The sequence below is a fragment of the Neolamprologus multifasciatus genome, chromosome 14 (assembly GCF_963576455.1).
Source record: "Neolamprologus multifasciatus chromosome 14, fNeoMul1.2, whole genome shotgun sequence".
NCBI lineage: Eukaryota > Metazoa > Chordata > Actinopteri > Cichliformes > Cichlidae > Neolamprologus > Neolamprologus multifasciatus.
The window spans coordinates 1,969,447-1,992,868 of NC_140452.1; the positions used below are offsets into that span (position 1 = coordinate 1,969,447).

Genomic DNA, 23,422 nt, shown 5'->3' on the forward strand with positions numbered 1-23,422 from the left:
AAAATTATCAGTTGCCAGTTTCTGCTATGCGTGTTGGGCGTTAGCTCAGACACCTGACCGTTAGCCTTAGCAGCATATGAGGCAAAATGAAAGGTTTCCAGGTCCATATGACACCATCGTTCAGTTTTAGTTGTTGTTATATGTGGTTATATGGTATCAGATAAATGTTCGTGCCAGCTCTGGTTGCTGCTCTGCTGATGTTGGACAAACAGACGTGTGATTATTAGTAACATACGTGTTCATACTGGTTCTGTTCCACAGTGTTGATGAGTTTTCTGTTTCAGAGTAGATCCGTGGCCTTTGTTCCTCTTGATGTGAATGAGTGGTTTCCATACTGGGACATTTTGGTTCCTGCCTAATTGTAATCACATGTTTAACAATTGCATGTCCGGCCAGCTTTTGCAGCTTTTCACTCTGCCGGAGCATAAATACATAAATACACGGGGACCCAAGTGGCAGCTTGAAACCCTCACAGGTCATTTGTTCCCACTGAGGAAAACAAGCTGTCACTTTTTGCTATAAACAGTTTTTTTGTGGTTCTGTTCGTGGTCGATAAGACGACGTGCGGGCCGTAACTTTTTGTTTTCAGAGCTGAACAAAGACCTGGCTCATCCAGCACGGCGGCTCCAGCGTGTTCAGGAAGCTGTGCAGGTGTTGGACAGAAGCAGGCCAGCTGTGCCCCCCCACCTCGTGTCTGCAGGCCTGCACACACAGACGAAATCATTCCCAAGTCTGTGGAAAGAAACAGCTCATGTCCTAACTTCCTTTAAGTCGAACGGCCGCTTTCGCCCGTCTGTCTCATTCTCTGAATAGTTTCCTTCTCTCTCTCTCTTTGTCCTTTTTAAGTCACCAAAACGCCACCAGACGAGCCATTTATAGAGAGAGAGAGAGGGCGAGCGAGCCCGAGGTCGTTTGGTGTCGTGGGAACGGCTTTAAAAAAATACAGGCCTCCTCTCACATCACATCACAAACACACAGAAACACAACTGGTTTCAATTTTTCACTGGAGGTCAGTCGCGTTTCAGTCCTCCCCCCTCATCCTTTGTGCCCCCTCCTCCTCCTCTGTTTGTGAAACCGCATCTTTGTGTGCTTCATGCCTGGATATCAGGCGGTGCTCAGGATCCTGGGCCCAGCGTGATGATTTCAGACTTCAGCTATGTTATCTTGAGGAAACATTCGATCAGCAGCATTTTTATCTCCTGAGATAATCTCAGTATCAAGTTGGGAAATCACAGCTATAAACTCTTGCAGTGGCAGAGATGTGAACGAGGCACACTGCACCTCTGCACGGTCAGCACCGACGCGCAGATGTTCTGCTAGCGCTCAGCGGTCGTCCTCGGCCTCTCCGGGTTCATGAGCGGCAGAATTCACAGTTTCACAGATGTTTGAAGGGTTCAGAGCAGAGTCCCTCTCAGTGCAGATGTGAAGCTGAGGATCAGCGAGTAAACCAAAGCACGCAGCAGCGTTAATGGCTGCACTCGTGCTCTGTTTTCAGCGTCTTCGTCCTGCAGTATGCGCCGTTTGTCTCTGCGGGACTCTCGACATGAGAGCAGCTTTACCCCGTCCTCCATCGTTCCTGCATCACGTGTGAGAACAGCCGCAGCGATCGCTTACAGCTGAAATCATTTGGACAGTTTGATTGCTTTCAGGATCTGGTTGATGACTCCAGACTTTGTGTTTATGAAGGCTGGGACGTCAGCGACTATCATGTTTGTTGTATCAGTAATCAGTAAACTGTGGAAACGGAGATCTGGGTCATGTTTGATGAGGAGATTCCATCTCTAAGGAACTCTGTTTGCCAGATATGATCATGACATTGATCAATGGTAAACCCACCCTCTCCTGCCAGCACCTCCTCATTAACCCTTTAAGACCTACCATAGAACCAAGTCCGCCAGAGCTTATATTATATGTTTACATGCTGTGGAGCCATTTTTGGGAGCATTTCAAGTTGCTATACATCAATACAACCATTATAGCCCAGATTTTAATAATATGTCTGCATTAAGTGCATAGTAATTACATAAATTGCAAAAAAGTGCAATAAACTACAAAAAAATTTAAAATCGTTTTGTTTTTTTAACATATATTTTTAGTTCGAGAAATTTAAGAGGCTTATCCCTCAAAACTGTAAATACAAAAAAGTTGCACAAAATAGTTTCCCACCACAGGAAATTTATTTTGAGTGTCTTCATAGTTTTATTTTTGAAATACACCAATTTTTATACACTGCAGGAAAAATGAAAATAAATATTATAGTGCAAATTTGCAAAGAAAACAGCATCAAAATAAACTATTTCCAGCAGTGCAATTCAAGTTCTAAGCATCCCAGAAACTATTCGGGAAAGTCAAACATGACTTATAAAAACACCAGTACAGGCTTTTAAGGCCTACAAGTAAAAAACTACATTTTCCGCGAAAATGACGTCACTTCCGGTTTCGGCCAGGAAATGGCGGATATGCGATCGTTTGCGCTGATGTCTGTTTCAATGTAGGAAGTGTTACGAACAGCTGATCGGATCGGCAAAGCGTGTTTCTGGAATATTATGTTTTTGTTGCTGCAAGTGCTTTTTATGCAGTTTTTGCAAAACTATATGTGGAAGGAAACTGTGACCGAGGACAAGCTGATGGCATAAGATGTAAGTACAACTCCTCCGGTTTCATATGCAAAAAAAATTATTGCACTAGCTCACGTGGTTGCAGTGCTACCGGGATTTAAAAATAGTTATGCAAAACGGAGCGTGCTGCTCTGACCGGCTTTAAAGGGTTAAAGCCGACCTTTGCTGCTTTTGTTTCTTTCCTGTCATATAAATCTCCTGCTCCTCTGGTGGATGTTCATATTAAACATGGCCACAGTTTCTAGTAATGAGCTCAGTTTTGCACAGTGTGAGCCTGCTCTGCCATCTGTTTGATGCCATTGAGATGAAATCCTCAGTACGGGCCTCAAAGGGGCGGAGCCGGGCCAACGCGGCGCTGCCACGGACCCCACCCGACTGTACGGCCAGGTTAGAGTCAGCAGCTTGGTCAGAACATGATCTCTGAGTGTTTGTTCCTTTGTACGGCTGCTCTGTCTTGCAGCTGTTTATGGTTCTTGCACTCTCCTTGCTGTCATTTACTTACATATTTGTGCTATTTTGGTTGCTTCTTTTCATAATGTTCTCTTGTGTCACTTTGCAGCCTCGTTCTTGCTTTTTGCAGCTTTTTTTGGACGTGTTTTGCTTATTTTGTGTTATCTTGATGTCTTTGTGGTAGTTTTGGACTCATAAATCCTCCCTTTGTCACTTTATCTGTCGTTGCGGTGCTTCTGCAGGTGTTTGAGGATCTCCCTTTTTTGCTTTTTAGTCTCTCTTTGTGGTTCTTCTGAAGAGGACATGCAGGCAGTCACTTTCTGGTGCATTTGTTCATCGTCTGCTAACGATCTCTGGAGGAGCTGGTAGATTCTGTTAGCTCTGCAGGGAAACTGTGGTTGCTGACTGTAGATTCACATTTACTGGGCAGGTGGGTTTGAAGAGATGTTTCACAGAACAAGCTCACCACTGTGACAGAAATAACTCACAGAGGAGCTTAAAATGGTCACAGAGATGGAGGAAGGAGGAGGCTGAGGCTGACGGGGAGGACAAAGAGATAAGAGGGAGAATCAGCAGTTTTCTATAAAAAGCCTGAGAAATATTAAACCCATGAAATGGAAAATACTTCAGTGTGTTTGTCTTGAGGACCCAACCGTCTGACCTCGTCCACCGACCGTGCGAGTCACCACAGACAGATAGCTGCTGCCGTTACTCATCGTGCTGAGACGAACATGTGGCCCCGCTCACAAATTTAAAAAGCTCATCTGCTCGTTGGGATTGAAACGAGTCACGTACCTCGAGGCAGCAGATGTTTCCATGGTTCTCATAACTGCTGGAGTTCTTCCTGTCTTCTGTGTCAGCACTGCAGGAACTGCGGACCACTGTGGTTCCTGCAGTGCTGACACTGTTACCTCCAACTATAGAGCAGACACTTTCCAGAGACTATAAAGCTGGACATAGTGAAACCAGAGCAGAAGTAAAGCTAAACCTGCATTCTCTCTGATGGCCTGCAGGGGGTGGTAGGTGTGGCTGCAAACAGACGTTCTGTCCTATAGAAGACTGTGGGAAAACACTTTCCTGATGACTTCATTTCTTTATTTTAGTTTGTACTGAAACATGAAGTCCATCATGTAAATTTGGTCATTTGTGAGGAATGAGGTCTGGTTACAGAACATGACGATGGTAACGGTGAAAACGGCGTCTCGAGGCTTTGGAACGCGACACAAACCAGTGGGTGATGTCACAGTGGGCACGTCCATCTTTCTCAGCATGTGAAGAGCTTTGATTCTGCTGAAGTGACCCATGAGTATCTCTGTCAGAGCCATGAGGGCAGATTGTCTAAATACCAAGGAAAGGTCTTTCAATGCTTCCTTTATTACCTCCTTTCATAAGAGGATGCATTTGAGCGTCCTCCATAAAACGGAAAGGAGACACCATCCATCCCTACAATAACACATGCAGAGAAAAACCCAACAATCACATGACCCCCTATGAGCAGCACTTTGGCGACAGCGGGAAGGAAAAACTCCCTTTTAACAGGAAGAAACCTCCAGCAGAACCAGGCTCAGGGAGGGGCGGGGCCAAATATCGACACAAATGTAACTGAATGCAGTAGAGTACTGTGTATTGAAAGTGTTACACCCAGCACTCGATTTATGGAGGGGGTGACAGCCTTGTGAAGGTCAAAGTTCAAGCAGGGCTTCGTGTCACCATGGTAACTGTTAAACTTTATTGTTTTGAACCTCAGCGATGAAGCGATTTGTTCAGCTGGACGTCTGTGTTCATACTGCCTAAAGCAACAGCTCTTTGTAGTCCATCTGTGAGGTTTTCACCAGACGTTATGCGACGTCATTGGTTTATACGATATATCATCAGCTCTGTGATTGGAGGAGTGGAGATGTGTCACGGTGTGCTGCATGGTGAGTTTCTACAGGCTCGTATTACGTATTGTTCCTGCGTGTGTGGGTGGTGCAGTATCGCAGTATCACTGAAAGGCTGAAGGACTCGGGCTGAGCAAGTCGGCTCTGAGAGGAAGTTCATGATTTGGACTTTTCAGCCGAACGTCAGCTGAACGGGATGAGTTTGGGCTTTTTAAACCACATCTCTGCCGTTTACATCTCATTTCAACATGTTTTGTGGGGTGGGGTTTTTCCAGGGGTCTTCCCCCGTGGGTAGTTTCCAGAACTGTTTAGTCTTGGTGAAATCTAATGCGTCTGTTTCACAATAAAAGCCACCGGCGCAGTTGGGTTACATCATCCTCGGCGTGTGATGATGACACAGCGCCGATCGTGCCGAGCTTTGTGATCTTCGTCTATTATAAAGTCATCGTCACACGTTAGCAGCTGCTCTGTAATCTGCACACGTGTGATTAGAAACCAGTCTGAGCCTTCCAGCCAATCGCCTCGCAGCTCACCTGTCATTACCGTCTCTGTGCTCTGGGTAGTGTCTGGGGTTCATTCACGGGGCCCTGCATGTTTTCATGTTTTCATATTGGCTGAGTGAGAAAGAGGTTTGAATGACATCATCCTCCTGTGTGTGTGTGTGTGTGTGTGTGTGTGTGTGTGTGTGCGCGCGTGTGCGCGCTCTCAGGGAACCAGCCTGTATGTGTTAGTTATCCAAACAGCCTTTAATGCACAAACAGGACTTTCTGTTCATCTGGATCTTACAGCAGTACCAGGGCCATCAGCTGATGCTGCAGGTGAGGCGGTGCTTGATACACGAGGCTGCAGGATCAGATTATCCTACAAGAAGTTTGAGTTACTGAAGACAACACAAAAGAAGTAGGAACCTGTGTGTCTGTGTGTGTGTGTGTCAACGCGCCCCCCGGCCTGAAACAGCAGACATGAATAAACACAGGATGATCATAAACAGTCGTGTTTCCACTCATTTCCTGGAGACTCATAACTCTGAGCCTTACCTTCACTTTAAATATGACCATAAACTGTAATGATTTATGGTACACACACACACACACACGCACACACGCACACACACACACACACACACACACCAATGACTTCACACCTTGGAGCATGAACACATTACACACAACAAGGCTGACTAAACAAAAACCACCCAGTGCATGGAGACACGCACACACACACACACACACACACACACACGCTGTGATCACCTCAGATGAGTGACAGCTGGTTCAGTGATGTAGCTGCACGTGTGGCGCATTAACAAACTGCTGTTCGTGCTCAGACTCGTTCTTCGGCTCGCTAACAGCTCACGATCTGCCTGCAGCGTTCGGCTCTTCAGCTACAGTCACTTTAATATTTGAGCATTTTCTTTAACATCTTGTAAATATTTTGATGCTGGAGGAGACGTTAGAGTTCCAACTCTCACTTATATCTCACATAATCAATCGAATGATGCATTAAACGTTCCAACAGTCATTTACAGCAAACACTGGAAATGCAGTAAGAAGAAAAAACGTTTGCAGTTTTGGTTCTTATTAAGCTGTTATCAGCTAAAAGGATGAAGAGCAGCTCAGCAGAGTCCAGTCATCACGCTGTGTGTGTGTGTGTGTATTTATGTGTGCGTGTTCCCCCACTCAGAGTTGTGCCCCTCACCTTAAACACACTGGAAACTAAATGATTTGCATTTGGCAACTTTTTGTCCTCAAATACGAGAGTGTGTAACCAGATTTATGTTCCCACAACATGACTGTTCACACACACACACACATACCTAACAATGATGTCACTCTGGAGTATGAAGACATTACACATAACAACACAACAAAAACCGCTGAATTGCTTTCTCACACACTCACACACACACACAGTTGGCGTGTTATAGGAGCGTTGCTCGGAATCAGAGGTTGTGATGATCTCAGATTAGCGGTCCGTGATCGCATTAATAACCAGCGCAGGAGTTTCGTGCACAGGCTCGTTCTTCTTTTACAGCAGTTTTCAGTCCCGACTCTGAAGCTCCTCACGGTCCGTCTGCAGCGTTTGGAGCTCAGCAGCACTTTCAGTCTGCAGCTCTCAGTTTTTTGATTTGAAGCAATAAACACGAAATATTTTAGTCTCTTTTTTTTTTCTTCTGCTGCAGCCACGATCTTTGTTGCGTAGATATTAAGTATCAGAGCACACGTTCAAACTCTCTGTACGCACATTTTCTGCTGCTTATCCGAGCCGGGTTGCACGGGACGCCGCCTGACCAGAGAGGCCTCCCTCTCCCCGTCACCATCTGCAGCTCACTGAGAGGTGTAATGACTCCCGCCTGTACTGGCTCTGCCCCGGGGCCTCCTCCTGGTAGGACATGCCCAGGATACCTCACCCAGAAGCATCGTGGTCAGAGACCCAGACCCCCTCAGCTGCCTCCAAGAATCCTTGACTTTCAATCTGCTGGAGCTCATACCCGAAAATGATTGAACTTCCACTTAAATACACGTGATGTTTAAATATTTTGAAGATTTCCTTTTTAGAGAATTCCCGTAGACGAATGAAGCACGGCACGTTTTTATCTGAAGAGCACTGCAGCGTGCACACATATAAAAACAAAGCACTTTTCTCACCACAGCTGACCCTTCAAGGCTGTTGAACACACATTGCGGGCTGAGGTCACTTCCTTTCGTATTCCTGGTCATTGACACGTTAAAGAGGGTCAGAAGTGAAGGGTGGACGCCTGCTGTGCTGGGACAAGAAGGAGGAAAGAGATGGAGGAGAACGGCTGGAGCCAAATCTGAGAACCAGAGAATGATGACGTCAGGTTGTGGGTTTGAGTCCCACCAGAGTCACCTCCTCGTGCGCCTCCTGTTTGCCGTGTTAACACGTCTCACAGCAGGAAAGCTTTGAAGGGTTTGAGCCAGCAGATGCTCCTGAAGGCTCGTTTAAACGAGAAAACATAAGAGCACTCTGAAAGGAAGAAAATACTAAAAGCTCAGCAGAAAGGATGAAATTAAAAACATCACGCTGGCTTTCTGTTGTGTTTTTTATTCGTTCCTCTCTTTGTCTGATTTTCTTCACTTTGGTTTTCTGGCTTTTCTCTCCTGTAACAACTACTTCTTCTTTTCCTCTCATGTTAGTTTTTTGTTTTTTCCATCTTCTCCACATCGTCTTTAACTTTTGTCTTTTGAGAGAAAAGAAAGAAGAAGGTTTCCCCCACGTATCTTCTGCTCTCTTTTCTCTGTCGACACAAAGACTCTCTGAAAAGCTTCGTTCCTTTCGGCGACCATCCTCTCCCTCCTGCCTCCTTCTCTCTTGGCTGAGGCGCTGCTTGTGTGCTTGTGGTGTCGAGGCTCGCGCACGCTTGAAGAGGTCCAGAGACCGCAACGCAACCAACATTTAGGTCACAAGCACACACACATGTTTGTATTTCTGTCTTTATGGGGACCCACACTGACACATGTGTGTTCCCAGGTATCCGAGCTGATTACAAACCCCAACCTGAAGCCACCCTTCGCTCTCCAGCAGCCCTCTGAAAGTCTGGAAGTCACCGCGGTCCTCACAAGGACACAGACTCTACATACCACAGCTGTAAGTGCTTATTGGCAACGATGCCGAAAGATTAGGCCAAACCCGCACTCACACACATACGCGTTCAGTGTGAGTCTGTAATAAGCAGCAGGGTTAGAAAGCCTCTCCACTCCTCTGCTAATTAAAGGCCATAAACCGATCTGAGCAGAATTCAGATATAATGAAGAAAATCTGCTGTTTCACCAACAAATATGAGGAAAACGCTCCAAAAACATCAACTGGAGCTCATCAGTCACTGCTGGGAGAAAACACGATGTTAGCGATCCAACATCTGCGGTGAGCAACAGGTGAGCCGTGATGGGAGGCAGACACGGAGGATCACTGCGCCAGACGCACGCCCAGGAGCTCCGGGTGACTTTCTCAATGTAAAACTCAAGTTATGAACTTCATCTGTGCAAAAATGCTGCTATTGATGACACAGCGTATGTCAGGAGTAACGAACTATCAACCCGAGTATACTGTAGAGCCTCAGCGTAAAGATACACGTTAAGAGCTCCATCCAGACTGTCCAGGGCTCAGGTAGCAGGTCAAAGTTCATGGCAGCACAGCTGAGGTTTGCAAAGCTTCTACGTCCTTTTTTACAGACCAGGCCGGAGATGTTTGTCCATGAAACACAAAACCAAGCATATCCACACCTCACACCAACCGTCTGCACAGGGTGAGGATTTAAGCCCCTGACAGTCACTGAGTGGACTCCTCTGTACACCAGTATGAGGACGTCTGTCCCACAGCTGAAGCTTGGACCAAACTGGGTCATCAGCAGGACAAAGATCAAGTCCAGCAGCAGATCTAAGAGCTCAGAGAGCTGTGCATGGATAAATGCTGCACACATCAATGCACTGAAGCAACGCTGTGAAGAGGAGTGGACCAAAACTCCTCCACAGTGAAACAGTCGCCTCATATTATTGCTGCTGAATCATGAGGCTCTCACAGAGTCTGTGCAGTTCCTGTTTGCACTAAATCCCGTCATCTCTGGGGACTGGGGTTGGTTTTTTTCAGTTTTCTTTCCTGCTCGAGCGGCGTTGACAGCTACAGAAGAAACGATGATGCTCGAATCATCAGAAGAGTTCGGAGGCGACGGAGACGATGTAGCGTTAATCTGCCTTTCTTATAAAAACACCTGCAGCCTTTAACGCTCTCCCTGTCCTCAGCACACACTGTCAAACACACACATGCAGGTCGGTCGTGCCGCCACGCCGCCATCGGTTTCGCAGTCTGTAATGAGACAGTGCGCGGAGCCAAGATGGCTGCTGCCGTGTCATTAGCAGTGGAAATGTGGTCGGTTATTAGAGATGGAATATCGGTGTGCGCTCCGGTGACTTCATACGAGGCTGTTAGCTGATCCGGCACGCAGGAAACAGCCAAGACGTGAAACCAGGACACGACGGTTCTCTGTGACCTCACCAGGATCTGAAAAAGCTCAGAGACTCCTGACAGGCGTGCAGGCGTCGCTCACGCAGAGCCTCCAGATGATCCGGTGAGGCTGCAGGTGAAGCCCGACAGTTTCTGGTGAGGCGGACATCACCGCCTAACCACAGCGAGCTCTCGGCTTCAAATCCAGCTGCAGAGGTTTTCTGAACGCCATCCTCTCCGGTCTCTGTCCACAGCTTGGTGGAGCTGGGAGGAAAAAAGTAGTCTGCTCAGATTTCACTGCCACATCACTGTGGAAACGCCGCCGAGCTCGCACAGAGACTTGATCAGCCAGCAGAGCACGGTTTGCGGTCTGGGAGGCATTAGGCTAACATCAGACAGCTGCTGTGCTTGTTAGCAGCGCTCAGTACCTGCTGAGGTACTGAGCGCTGTGTGATGGCGTGGAACATCCTCCAGGACGTGGATGAACTCCCAGTCTGTCAGTGCAGCTCTTAGAAAAAGACACAGATGATGAGGAAGAGCGGGATGCACAGGATGTAGCTTCCAGGTGTGGAAGAGCCATAGAGCATTCTCTTTAAAGACCACCTACGAGAAAAACGTCCTCATAAATTATGAGCTTTTATTAATTGATTATACTCTGATTGACTGATGATAAGTTGTGGGCACTGACAGCTGGAAACAGCTGATTTGTTGTTGTGTATCTTTGAAGTCTGCTGCCTCGGGTGCACGCGTAGCTTTCTGCAGACAAGTCCCTGCAGTCGCTTCTGTAAATAATTACAGGTGTGGTGATGAAAGTTTTGTCCAGCATATGGGAAATTAAGTGTGTGTCTGTGTGTTTGTGCGTGTAAGGAGTAAATCCAGGAAAACGTGTGACTGACACTTTGCAACCAACAAGGAAGTACTAAAACTGAACTTCCTCTAATGGGCAGTTGAGGCTCCAGCGGTGAGTCAGACCCCACAGACTGGCATGTCCAACTTTACAGCAGAAATAAACATGTTTACAGCCTGATACAAAAATAATTCCCACTTCATAAAATCCACATTAGCTGTAGCTGCTAGCTGTCTGCTAGGCTTCACCTCAGCGAGTGTTTGTGCTGTTGGAGCCTTTTTAATGACATCATCTGATCAATAATTTGACGACTGTGAGGTTCATTTAATTTAATTTAATTTAATTTGACATGTGAGCTCCAGTCTTTGTGAAATTCTCTGATCGTATTAAGGGTGTTGCTGATTAGCATGCGCCTAGCTATGCGTTAGCTTGTATTAGCTGCTAGCTGTCTGCTAGGCTTCACCTCAGCGAGTGTTTGTGCTGTTGAAGCCTTTTTAATGACATCATCTGATCAATAATTTGACGACTGTGAGGTTAATTTAATTTAATTTAATTTAATTTGACATGTGAGCTCCAGTCTTTGTGAAATTCTCTGATCGTATTTGGGTGTTGCTGATTAGCATGCGCCTAGCTATGCGTTAGCTTGTATTAGCTGCTAGCTATCTGCTAGGCTTCACCTCAGCGACGTCCGGGGCGCGTTTGTGCTGTTGGAGCCTTTTTAATGACATCATCTGATCAATAATTTGACGACTGTGAGGTTAATTTAGTAACAATTTAACCGTGACGTGTGAGCTCCAGTCTTTGTGAAATTCTCTGATTGTATTTGGGTGTTGCTGATTAGCATGCGCCTAGCTATGCGTTAGCTTGTATTAGCTGCTAGCACGTTTCTACATTCTGTCACTTCTGGCTCCAGAAACAACAGTGCAACTAAAACCAGGCGTGACCAGGGACACAGATGACTGCTAATAAACGACAGATTTTTCTGGATTTGGACTTTGGGCTCAGATTCTTCATGCTAATATTTCATAGGCAGAAGTTTGTGCAGCAGTGGAGACAGTGCTAAATGCTACAGGGTCGCTTTTATTCGGCCTGTGTCGAGAGCACAGATTTTAAAACTGGAGACATCGATCGATTCTACGTGCTCAGCTGTAACTTTCTTCAGACTGAGCACCAAACCGCCAACATCCAGGCGTAAAATAAGACATCCAGGTGTGTGCAGTCAGCCCGCCTTACTATGTGAAACTGAATCATAAAACACGTTTTCACTTCCTGTTTGCGTTCGGACCGTGAGGGCTGCTGAAAGGACCCCGAGTGTCAGAGTTTAGAGCCGCCGTCCTTCTCCTTTTGTTTGCCGATGACCTGCTGACCTCTGCTGCTTGCGCGCGCACGCGCGCGCACACACACACACACACACACACACACACACACACACAGAGTCTGGAGGGTAATTGTTGGGAGGAAAGTGAGTTGTGGAATGTCTGAGTTTGGAATAACAGTGACAGGACGGTGCCAGCCGACCAGCTCTGTTTACCCCCACTGTGTGTGTGTGTGTCTATATATTTTTAGTGTTCACACTTTCTTACATCTGCTTCTGTTTTTCAGACAGCATTCCAGTGTGTGTGTGTGTGTTTCCTCGGGTTGTGTTTGTCCAGTATAAATCTCTGCCTGGTCCTTCAGAGGGAACAGATGTGCACAAACGTCTCTGTTTCTTCTACATCACCAATAATTTAACAACAATGAGTACATTTTTAGGGAAATTCACAAACTTTCCAGCAGCCGTGGAAGTAAATTAAATATAAACCCACCACATATTTACTGCATCTGTCATCATAACCCAGTCAGATGATATTCAGGAACACTTCATGAAGACTGTCATTTCTAAGCTAATATTAGCTTCTGTTGCACATGTCAAAGTATTTCAGATCAACACCTGCAGTCTTTCTTCTACTCCTCTGGTTGTTTGGAAGTCAATGAAGAAATTAGCCCAGGGGTGGGCAATCTCAGTCCACGAGGGCCGGTGTCCTGCAGGTTTTAGATGTGTCCTCAAACCAACACAGCTGATTTAAATGGCTAAATGACCTCCTCAACATGTCTAGAAGTTCTCCAGAGGCCTGGTAACGAAGTAATCATGTGATTCAGGTGTGTTGACCCAGGGTGAGATCTAAAACCTGCAGGACACCGGCCCTCGTGGACTGGGATTGCCCACCCCTGAATTAACCCATGGTTTACCTGACCTATGACCTCTGTAAACACTTTACTGATGACTTTGTGGTCTCCATCGGCAGTGCCAAACCAGTCGCTGTATGTAACACGATGTTTATAGATTATGTTTTAGTTCTGTGTGCTTTAGAGCAGGTGTATTAAAGCAACACGTTCTCACTCCCAAAGCGTAACATTTTACGCTAGGTGACAAATCGTCAACATATTACGTTTTCGGCTACCCACCACGTTCCTAAATGACGACCTCGGAAAAATGAGGAAATATGAGAACCGTATGGACTCAATCTACACATGTTTGCTCTTTTTCTTCAAATCGCTTAGAAACACGCTATTTAACATCATTAAAGTCCTGGTTAAGCTCAGGAAAAAGGTTATGGTTAGGGCTGGAATACAGGGCTGGAACGTCTATTACCGCGGGAGCGTCATTGCACTGGATTTCGGCCATAACCCACCGCGTACCATAACGGTGTGTTCACACCGAACGCGATGGACGCGAATAGAGCGTCAGGTTTACATGTAAAGTCAATGGAAAAGCGCGATGACGCGCGATTGCGGGTCCCGCGAAAATTCGGAAGCAGATTTGCGTCGCGAAAACGCCAAAACGCGTGAAACGCGCGTCAGTGTAGCGCGTCTGGCGCGTTTGACTCGCGAATAAAACCACGCGCGTGAGTTTTTGTGTTGCATTTTGTGCATACGCGCGTTTCGCGTCTACCGCTCGAGTTGGAAAAATCTGAACTCCAGCGTCAAATCGCGCCGCGACAACCAATCAGGAGCCTGGTGACGTGGCTCTGACCTAGGTCAAAGGGGCAGGTCCAGCCAAAGCCCTTCATTCTTCATTCAGTATGGAGGAAAAGCTAATCAGTGCCGTGGCTAATCACCCGGAGCTATACGATGCTAGCTACTACTTTTACCGAGACAGGATAAAAAGGACCTAGCTTGGAGACACATAAGTGAGGAGATCGGGCAACCTGGTAAGTTCATTCCTTCTTTTTAATTTTCAGACTGACCCGATGAACCCGCGCAAAAGCTAGCAAGCCCGCCTACTGTCCCGCTATTTTCCCACTGATGTACAAATACCTTTCCGCTAACAAGATAATGCGTTTATTCAGAGGACATCTGCAGGAGAAAGTGGAAGAGCCTCAGGGACACTTATAATAAGGAGAAGAAGGCAGAGAAGGAGAAGAGGAGTGGGTCTGCAGCAGGATCGGGGAGAAGATGGAAGTTCTTCGCGGTCATGGGGTTTCTGGACCCCTTCCTCACCCCGCGGGAGACTAGCGGTAATATGGTGCGGACCGTGGAGAACTTCTCCCCCGAGGACCAGGGACAGCCCGAAGAGGCAGCAGGGGAGTGTCAGTCAGAAGGTATGTTTACATTGAGTTAATGTAGGCAGTTAATTTATGCGTGTTGTCATACAGGAACATATTTTGTTTATTAATAAACAGTATACAGTAGTCCCGCTGTTCATCCGTCACTGCCTCGCCTTTTCGCTGATTTTTTTTATTGCACCGTACAGCTTTCAACAATGCGCATTGCATTCTGCAGCCCAAATGACAAATCTCCTCCGTGTCGTGTCTCCTGCGCTTGCCAAACTTATCATGTTTGGTTTTGATAACCATCACGTCCAATAGTAAAAAACAGCACAAAAACACTCATAACTATGAGCCTCATTCAGAAATACACACCTGCACCGGGAGCAAAAAAGGCGCACAAAAGTGGCGCCGCAGACGGAGAAAAAGTGCGGCATAATACTTTTACGTTTTAAAATCGACAAAGGTTTGCACTTTGAGAATCAACTTGTGAGAACTGTGACTACTGTTCATGTGCTGCAATAAATGAGAGACCACTGTATATAATAATAATAATAAGTATATAATAATATAATATTCTCTATGACTATTGTCTTCAACCTGTTAACATCTAATATTGTCTTGATAGAGTCAAGTAATCATGCAGCAGAGTCCTCAGCTGTCTCTTCTCCTGGCTCCCCAGTCCCTGGTCCCTCAGCTCCTGCTGCTGCACCCACAGGTATGAACATCAAGCACTGACAGCTTTTTACTTGCTTGAATTCCCTTGTGATCACCTTTACTAAATATCTACAACCAATCTGTTTATATCATGTTTTTTTCAATTTTGAAAATAAAAATCTAGTAGCAGCCTTCTCATTACTTTGTGTTGTTTTGTGCTGTGTTTTACAGGCCCACAGCGGAGGACAGCTCGAAGGCGGGCGAGGGACGGGTCCCAGGACGGTCCATCGGGGGTGGAGCTGGCCATCCTGGAGTCCCTAAAGAGGCCACGCCCGTCTCCAACTGAACATTTCCTCCTCGGCCTTGTTCCTGTTCTGGAGAGCATGCCGCCTCAGACACGAGAATTCGTGAAATTTCAAATTTATAAATTAGCTTTTGAAAACAGCACAGCTGTGTTAAATTTGGAAACATTGGACCCTAATGATCAGTAGTTTTCTGATGAGGCAGCAGCTCTCCAGGGCAGAAACAATGTTCTTATTTTTCTCCTCCTTCTCCCTGAGGCTCTTCCACTCCAAGCTGGGTCCTTTTTATTCCTGTCTCTCTGTAAATAGTTACATTTCATATATTTATGATAAATGTTTTCGTTAATGAATTTATATTTTTTCAAATAAACATTTATAATGACAAATGTCTCTGTTCTACTACACAGTAAATATTGGCACCCGACTTGACACAAGTAGAATTTATTTCATATTATACTAATGACAAAACATACTAATACAGTGGGATGCAAAAGTTTGGGCAACATTGTGAAAAGTAATTATTTTCTTGTACAAATCATTGGTTGTCACAATAAAAATAGTCAGTTAAATATATCATATAGGAGACACACAGTGATATTTGAGAAGTGAAATGCAGTTTACAGAAAGTGTGCAATAACTGTTTAAATCAAGCAGGTGCATAAATTGGCGACACAAAAAAAGAGAAATGAAATAAATATTTAGTGTATATGAATGTGTGTGTCTCCTATATGATATATTTAACTGACATTTTTCATTGTAACAGTGATTCATACAGGAAAATAATGACTATTAATAAGGTTGCCCAAACTTTTGCACCACACTGTATATAGGAACATAGTGAAGACAAGTTACTTAAGAGAGTAAAAAGAGGTTAGTTTATTTTGGAGTAGAGCTCCATTTATTAAGAAAAAATTAAAAGGACAGGAACACTCTTTAGAGGTTTGTGGGTGGCTCTTAAAAGAGCCGTTGTGGGGAAGTCACTCGGACTTCAAACAGGCTACTCCTTTGGTTGCCAAGACACAGCTCCCTCCGCTGAGAAGTGAGCCATGAATTTCTCCCTCACCAGGACAGCCTCTCTGGAGGAGTTGTTTGCTGGCCAGGAACCTGGACAAAATTGTTTAAAATGAGTATTATGTGTACTGCAGTTACAAAATACATTATTGAAATTCCAAAATTACAAATTGCAAAACATAAATCTTACATAAAACCTTTTGTAATTATAAGGATAATTACATGATATATATTAGATATAATCTAAAACAGTCTGCGGTGATTATATACAAATATTCAACTATCCCAGAATTAAACCAGGTCTAAATAAAAAGGAGTGAGTATCACTACAAAGGTTAACTCAGTGGTCCTAATGCTACAGTTTGATATCAGCAAACACCGAGCGCATACATTGATATGACACCACAGCCATGCTATCATTGCAAACACTGATAACAGCATAAATTGAATTAAATCGGGACTTGATGAGACCTTCTGAGTATCACTAGAAATATTATAAACAGTCGTCTCCGTACCACAGTTTGCTTTCAGTAAAAACCGAGAGCATTCACTGTTAGCATAGCACATCCACGTTAGCAGTGTATAAATGGATAGTTTAGCATATATTAGCACAGGTATCAATAAAGGACTACCATATTAAATACTTTTACTAACCTCAGGCAGATGGACAGGCGCTCTGCAGGTGGGATTGAGCGCCTGTAGTTGGTGTCTAGGCGGGCGATTCTGGGACCGACGCGGGAAAGCAGGTCCTCAAACTGGCCGAGTGAAAGACGGTGATATCGCTGAAATCGGCCGTCATCCAGGCGCAGCTCCTGGAGCAAATGGTGAAACTCACCAAACTGCTCACGCCTCTGGAGGACCTGATGGACCCAGGTACGGCGAGGGCGTCTTTTACGCCGCTGCTCTGCTCTCCACAGTACATAGAGAAGGGAGACTCTCTCTTCAAGCGCTAACTCGACAGCTGCCATCTTGCAAAGATACCGGTCTGGCACAACTTCCTCCCGCATCCCTCCCACATTTCCGGTTCACGCGCGTCAAAATATCATATTTTGAAGCGCGATGGATTTTTCTTGGACACGCGTTGAGACGCGAATGTGCACGCGTCAAATTAGGGGCGTTTGGGGCGTTTTTGTTCGCGTCCATCGCGTTCGGTGTGAACACACCGTAAGAACGCCGACGGTCTCCTTTCGCCTTCCTCAGGAACGCCGCGGGACGTGACAAAACGTCGGCATGTTACGCCTCGGGAGTGAGAACGGCCTGATTAAAGATGAGGCCCAGGGGCCAGAATCGGTCCCACCGTGACACCAGTCCGGTCTGCTGGATGACTTTCTGAATGCTAAAGAACTCCATCACGACCTTTCATACTACAACAGAGAAACGAACCAAGACATGAACAATGAAATGATAGAAAGCTTCTACTGGTGTTTACTGTTTACTGATCTGTCAGTTAACTAAACCTTTGCTTTACAACAAAAGGCACTGAGGAGGTTTAGTATTGAGATTGCACTTTTACAAATATATTAAATGGGATTAAATGTATAGTTTAACTTCTTTACACTGACAGAAAGGCAGGAGAGTTTCCCAGGCTACCCTGTGTCTGATCACACAACATTTACAAATGCCATAACTGCAGTACCATAAGTAGCATAAAAGTAGCAGCAGGTGTGGAATATGTGGAAAACGTTGTTTCTCAGAGAGATCCACCTTCAGTTTGGTGAAAAGATATTTTAGGAAAGTTTTAAACTTCATATAGAAAACTCAGTTAATATCACAGAGCGTTATAGTTAGCTCATTCCCACTGTGGTCCATCATCTCCTTCCATCTGTGTGGGGCAGGGGCAGCAGCTTAACCTGAGAAGCCCAGACCTCCCTCTCCTTTGTGCCGGGGAACACCAAGGCGTTCCTGGGCCAGCCAGGAGATACGATCTCTCCAGCGTGTCCCGAGTCTGCCCTGGGCCTCCTCCCAGTGGGGCATGCCCAGAACACCTCACTCAGGAGGCATCCAGCTCAACGGGCTCCTCTCGATATGGAGAAGCAGCGGCTCTACTCTGAGCCCCGGATGGTCAAACTCCTCATCGCCTGTCTCTAAGGGAGCGGCCAGCCCCCCTTCAAAAGAAGCTTTTGGTCACTACCCAGAGCTCGTGACCATTGGTGGGGTAGCGATGGAGAAAGACCTTTAAATCGAGATCTTCACCACGACAGACCGGCACAGCGTCTGCCTCCGACTGTCGACCCCCCCACTCCTGAACAATAATGCAAACCTTACGTTTCAAACAGGTGAGTTATAGTAAAAATTAAAAAGTTTGTGTGAACTTGTTTATTTGTGCTGAAAAGTATTAACATGTGAGTCTACAGGGTCGGACTCACCGCTGCCCCTGCTGGACGTCAGAGGAGCTGCAGCCTTTGGTGCTTGTAGTGGCTGCAGGGCAGAACGATGCTGATGGTTTGACTCAGCCCTTTAAAACTCAAGCGCTGCTCTGCGTGCGGCGTTCAACAGAAAAACATGCACAAGCACAAAAATATTTACATATTGATTTTCGTTGATTTTAATGACTTGCATTCAGCGATTGGTATAAAATCTCTCACTAAACGAAGTCACCCGGAGGATGTTTATTCCCACAGCTGTAATCGTTATGAATCGCCGCTCAGACGTCTGACAAATGACACAAAGTGCTTCCATATGAGGCCTGCATGTGTCACACGAGTACGTGTGTAACGCACATCTGAGAGCAGCTGATTCACTCTCTGTGCAGTTTTACAGGGAGAACACCTGGAGGCTCATTTCCACCTCCAGCCTCCAACGAGCTGCTCCTCAGTCACATCCTGCCCCTGACAAGCTGCCCTGCAGGGGGGAACAGGGCCGGCCTCGCTGCTCTCATCGCCCTGCCTGAAGATGAGGTGATTTACACCTATGGTTACCACGGTGACTGCCTGTAGACTGTCTGACTGACAGACACAAACACACAAAAACAGTTACAGTTACAAAACAGTTCATGTTTTCCACGCGTGAGCTGGGCTCAGGTGAAGCTTGTGTCATCAACATCTGCACATCTGGATCGTTCATCATGTTGTGGCAAAAAGTGTTTCATGTGTGTTCATGTCTTTGTTGGTGTGACTGCAGTCCAGAAATGACCTGAGCTGCTCTTTTACCTTCATCTGTGGTAAACTTGTGATTTTTCTCATGATTATGTGAAAGTCTTTTGTTTCCGAGCACATGCGCACACGTCGTGTGTAACTGTTCAGCTGAATGTGTTGTTGCATTTGTCACGTCTGTGTGTGGATGAGACGTGACTCTCAGTGTTTCCACCAAAGAAGGAACTGAGTCTTTCTGTGCTTTCGTGTCGTGTTCGAAGCATTTCATGGATCTTTTTACGCCTCTGTGGTACTTTTATATCTCACTTTAAATACTTGTTTTGTGTGTGTGTCTCATTTGGATAGTTTTATGTCGTTCTGTAGTCATTTTCACTCACTCTGCATGTTTCACGCTCCTCTGGGACCATTTCTTGTCTCCTTTGCTCATTTTTATGGTTTTGCACCTTCTTTTGTGTAATTTGGGAGCTTTTTCTGCTCTTTATTGTCGTTTTTTTGTCCCTTCGTGGTCTTTCTGTAGGACATCTGTCATAAATGGTGCTATCAGTCATACTTTTGCACACCTTCGGCAGAATAACCTCCGAGCTCTGCTGTGAAGCAGCTCAGAGGTAACTGGAAGCTCGCTTTCTTTCCAAATATCACCATCAAAGAATTTCTGGTCCAAACGGGGAAATCTCTGGGATTAGAGGCGCATTCCAGACTGAAGCTGCTTCTTAGAAAGAGTTTTGTTCTGCTGTAAACAGCTGGATGCGCTCTCTCTCTTTCTCTCTCTCCCATGGTTTTCGGACCTCCCTCTCTCCCTCCCTGCCTCCCTCTCTCTCCTCCTCCTCGGTCCAGCAGCAGTCGGGGTCGAGCTGACTGCGCGCCGCTCGGAGCTCATCTCCAAACCAGCGGATCGCACCTCTCACCTCCCGTGGCCTGCGCTGTGACCTGTGAAGTGGACGCGGGGATCGGTCCCGGCCGGACATATGTTGGATTGTGTCTTTGATTTTTTTGGTGCGTAAAACTTGGCCAAGTAGGTCAGTGAGGGTCCGGAGCGCCGCTAGCATTGCCGTTAAACCGTGTTGGGAAACTCGCTTTGACTGTGCTTGAAGGAGGAGGTGGAGGAAGCTGCTGGAGGCTGGCGGATCCAATGCGTGCGGAGCGGCCGAGTAAGCAGCAGGAACACCGGAGAAAGACCGACCGAGGGAGGGAGGGACGAGCGGAGCTCAGCGGGGTCTCACCGGCTGCTGGACCTTCATGCCTCCGAGGTACCCTCACGCTGTTTCTTTGCTTTGCAGCAAGCAGAGCTTATTTTACAAAATAAAAGACGCCTGTTCGTAATTTAACACAATAAAAGCGCCAGTCATTCCAGCGCGTGCCCAGGTCCAGTGCCAGACTCTTGTAAAGTCTGTGCGCGTGCACGAATCACGGTGAAGTACAGCTGTGTTACACGCACCATATAAAACTATGACCCTGTTTATTATGATGATAAAATACCAGTAATTACTTTAATTAATATCCGTGTCATTTCATACTCATTTGTTTAAATGTAATTAGCAATCAGCTGATTGATGATTAATTATGCTAATCAGGTGATCTTCACACTTTACAACATTTCATCTGGACCAGAAAACCAAAAAAAATCTAGATCTGATGACGTGAATATGAAATGATCCCACTGCTGCTCCCGGAGGATGAAGCTTTAGATGAGGTGACCTCTGACCTCTGCTTTAAAGAGACAAACAAACAAACAGCTGCACCTCAGCGCTTCAGTGTTAATGCTTGTAATTTGCGCGGCGGCCTGTAGAGGGCAGCAGGAGGACTCTTGGCTCTCAGTGCGCAGTTTAACCCTTTAAACTTTCTGCTGCGTCTGTTCACCGCCTGTCTGAGCTTGTGTTACTCTGCATGTCGAAGGAACAAGTGTTTAAACCTGATCTGCCGTCTCGTCTCCTCTTTCAAACGCTCATATGAAAAACAAACTTCATGGTTTGTCTCTGATACGTGAAGCTCGCTGAGGTCTGAGCTGCAGGTTGTCATCAGTCCTGTTCAGGCTGATAATCATTTTACTGTTACTGAGTCAACACACAGAGAGCTGTAGTTTATTATGATGTAAAACATCACGTCTGAATCACTCCACCGCAGAAAATAGACCCACAGATTTGAAACACCTCCATGTTTGGCATATTAGTGGGTTCACTATAGTGTTGTTTAGTTACTGGCAAGCTCCTTGCTCTTATTTTGAAAGTACAGGAAAGAGGGCCACACTGTAGAGTCAGCTGATTATAATGCTCCATTACTGTAAGCAGAAGTGGTTAGTGGTCATGTGACCCCTGAGATCAGACGCACACTTTTATATAAATGAATTTAATGTCAGGTTCTCTGACTCTTCATCACATCGCACACAATCAGTGAAATCTGTTCTCACCATCAGTTACCCAGCTGTGTGTGTGTGTGTGTGTGTGTGCGTGTGTGTAAGCTGAATCTGTGGGGATTACATCTCTGAATATCAGCCCACAAGGCCCTTCGATTACTGCCTTAGAAAAACCCTAATGGAATTATAATTGTGTGTGTGTGTGTGTGTTAGTGTGTGTGTGTGTTAGTGTGTGTGTTGGCAGGCAGATGACAGCTCCTGAGCATCGATCTTACTAATAGGCCTCTTTGTCAAGAAACAAACACACACGTCGCCTCTCATTGGTTTATTTATATTTGTGTGTGTGTGTGTGTGTGTGTATACCATGTCTATATATCTTTGTGGGGACCAAAAATTGTCATGCTACTATACTTGTGGGGACCAACAGTCACATATGGGGACAAAGTGCCCGTCCCCACGAGTTTGAAGACATGTTTGAGACTCAAAATGTGGTTTTAGTGTCAGGGTCACGGTTAGGTTATGGTTAGGTTATGGTTAGGTTATGGTTAGGTTATGGTTAGGTTATGGTTAGGTTATGGTTGGGTTATGGTTATGTTATGGTTAGGGTTAGCATTCATTGATGGTTAAGGTTAGCAGCTTGGGAAAGCATTATGTCAAGCAGATGTCCTCACTAAGACATTAAAAGAAGTAAGTGTGTGTGTGTGTGTGTGTGTGTGTGTGTGTGTGTGGCTCACAGGTTGACTTGAGGTCATCTGCTCAATGAGAAAGTCAATGAGACTCAACTTTTCTTCATGAATACATTTGATTGGTCTGTGTGCTTGTTTTTGTTCTGGCTCCGCCTCCTTCACTGATGACATTTGAATGCTGATGACATCATGTCGAGGTGTTACGTGGTCTTGGAGGTGAGGACATGTCTGGAGTCACATCATGGGCCTGCAGTGTGTCCTACAGAAGAAGCCTGGATCTGTGGAGGACACAAACACCTTAAACTGACTCATTAACAATATTATTGATTATTTCATGACAGTTGTTATCAAAACGTGAGCGATGTAAGCAGCTGCTTCTCCGGTGAGTCTGTCGTCATAGATGTGGATCTTGGTCTGCTGGTCTTTCTTCTTGGTCCAGCAGCACATGAACCAGTTCTCCACCTGCTGCAGGATCCCTGCAGTCCACAGAGGATCTCCTGTCACACCGCAGTCCAAAATGCTGGGCGCTGTCTCTCTCTGGAGCAGCAGCTGAAACCGGCTCAGAGAGCCAGCTACCGGGGTTAGCTGGTTACCTACAGTGGCGCTTTCACAGGACGCAGCTGACAGAAGCTCCAGCAGAATGCAGCGCTGCGTTATTATCACTCATATATGGTGTTTAATGTTTACATGCTGTCGGCTGTGTGGAGCACATGTTCTCCACATGTCTGCGTGGGTTCTGTCTGCGCTCTCCAGCTTCCTGCCACTGTCCAAACACATGCACGTTTGGCTAACAGGACGCAGGCGTGGACATGATTGGCCCCGCCTCTTCCCCATGACATTAACTGAAGTGTCTGAGTGGTGAAAACACAGACAGGTCGCTCAGAGAGCAAAGTGATTTCTCTTTTGGAAGAAAGATCTGTGGAATAATAAAGACGACGCAGGACTTTCACAGACTGATTCTGAAAACACTGAACCGCCTTCAGCCTGCGCCTTCAGCCTGCGCCTTCAGCCTGCGCCTTCAGCCTGCGCCTTCAGCCTGC

The 23,422-nt window shown here is 46.0% G+C and overlaps 1 protein-coding gene and 1 long non-coding RNA gene across 3 annotated transcripts in view; both read left to right on the top strand.

The window, feature by feature from the left end:
- The first annotated feature begins 7,573 nt into the window (after nucleotides 1–7,573).
- Nucleotides 7,574–15,168, top strand: LOC146502901 (uncharacterized). Its single transcript, XR_014868812.1, has 2 exons — nucleotides 7,574–14,338; nucleotides 14,913–15,168. It is a non-coding gene; the product is annotated as an uncharacterized LOC146502901 (long non-coding RNA).
- Nucleotides 15,169–19,474: 4,306 nt separating this feature from the next.
- Nucleotides 19,475–23,422, top strand: part of plekhg2 (pleckstrin homology domain containing, family G (with RhoGef domain) member 2) — a 57,084-nt gene continuing 53,136 nt past the window's right edge. The window contains exon 1 of one of the 2 annotated variants that reach the window (XM_085131336.1): nucleotides 19,475–20,593. The gene's annotated coding sequence lies outside the window, so the exon portion shown is untranslated. The remainder of the gene's footprint in view (nucleotides 20,594–23,422) is intronic. The other variant, XM_085131337.1, reaches the window with a different exon arrangement.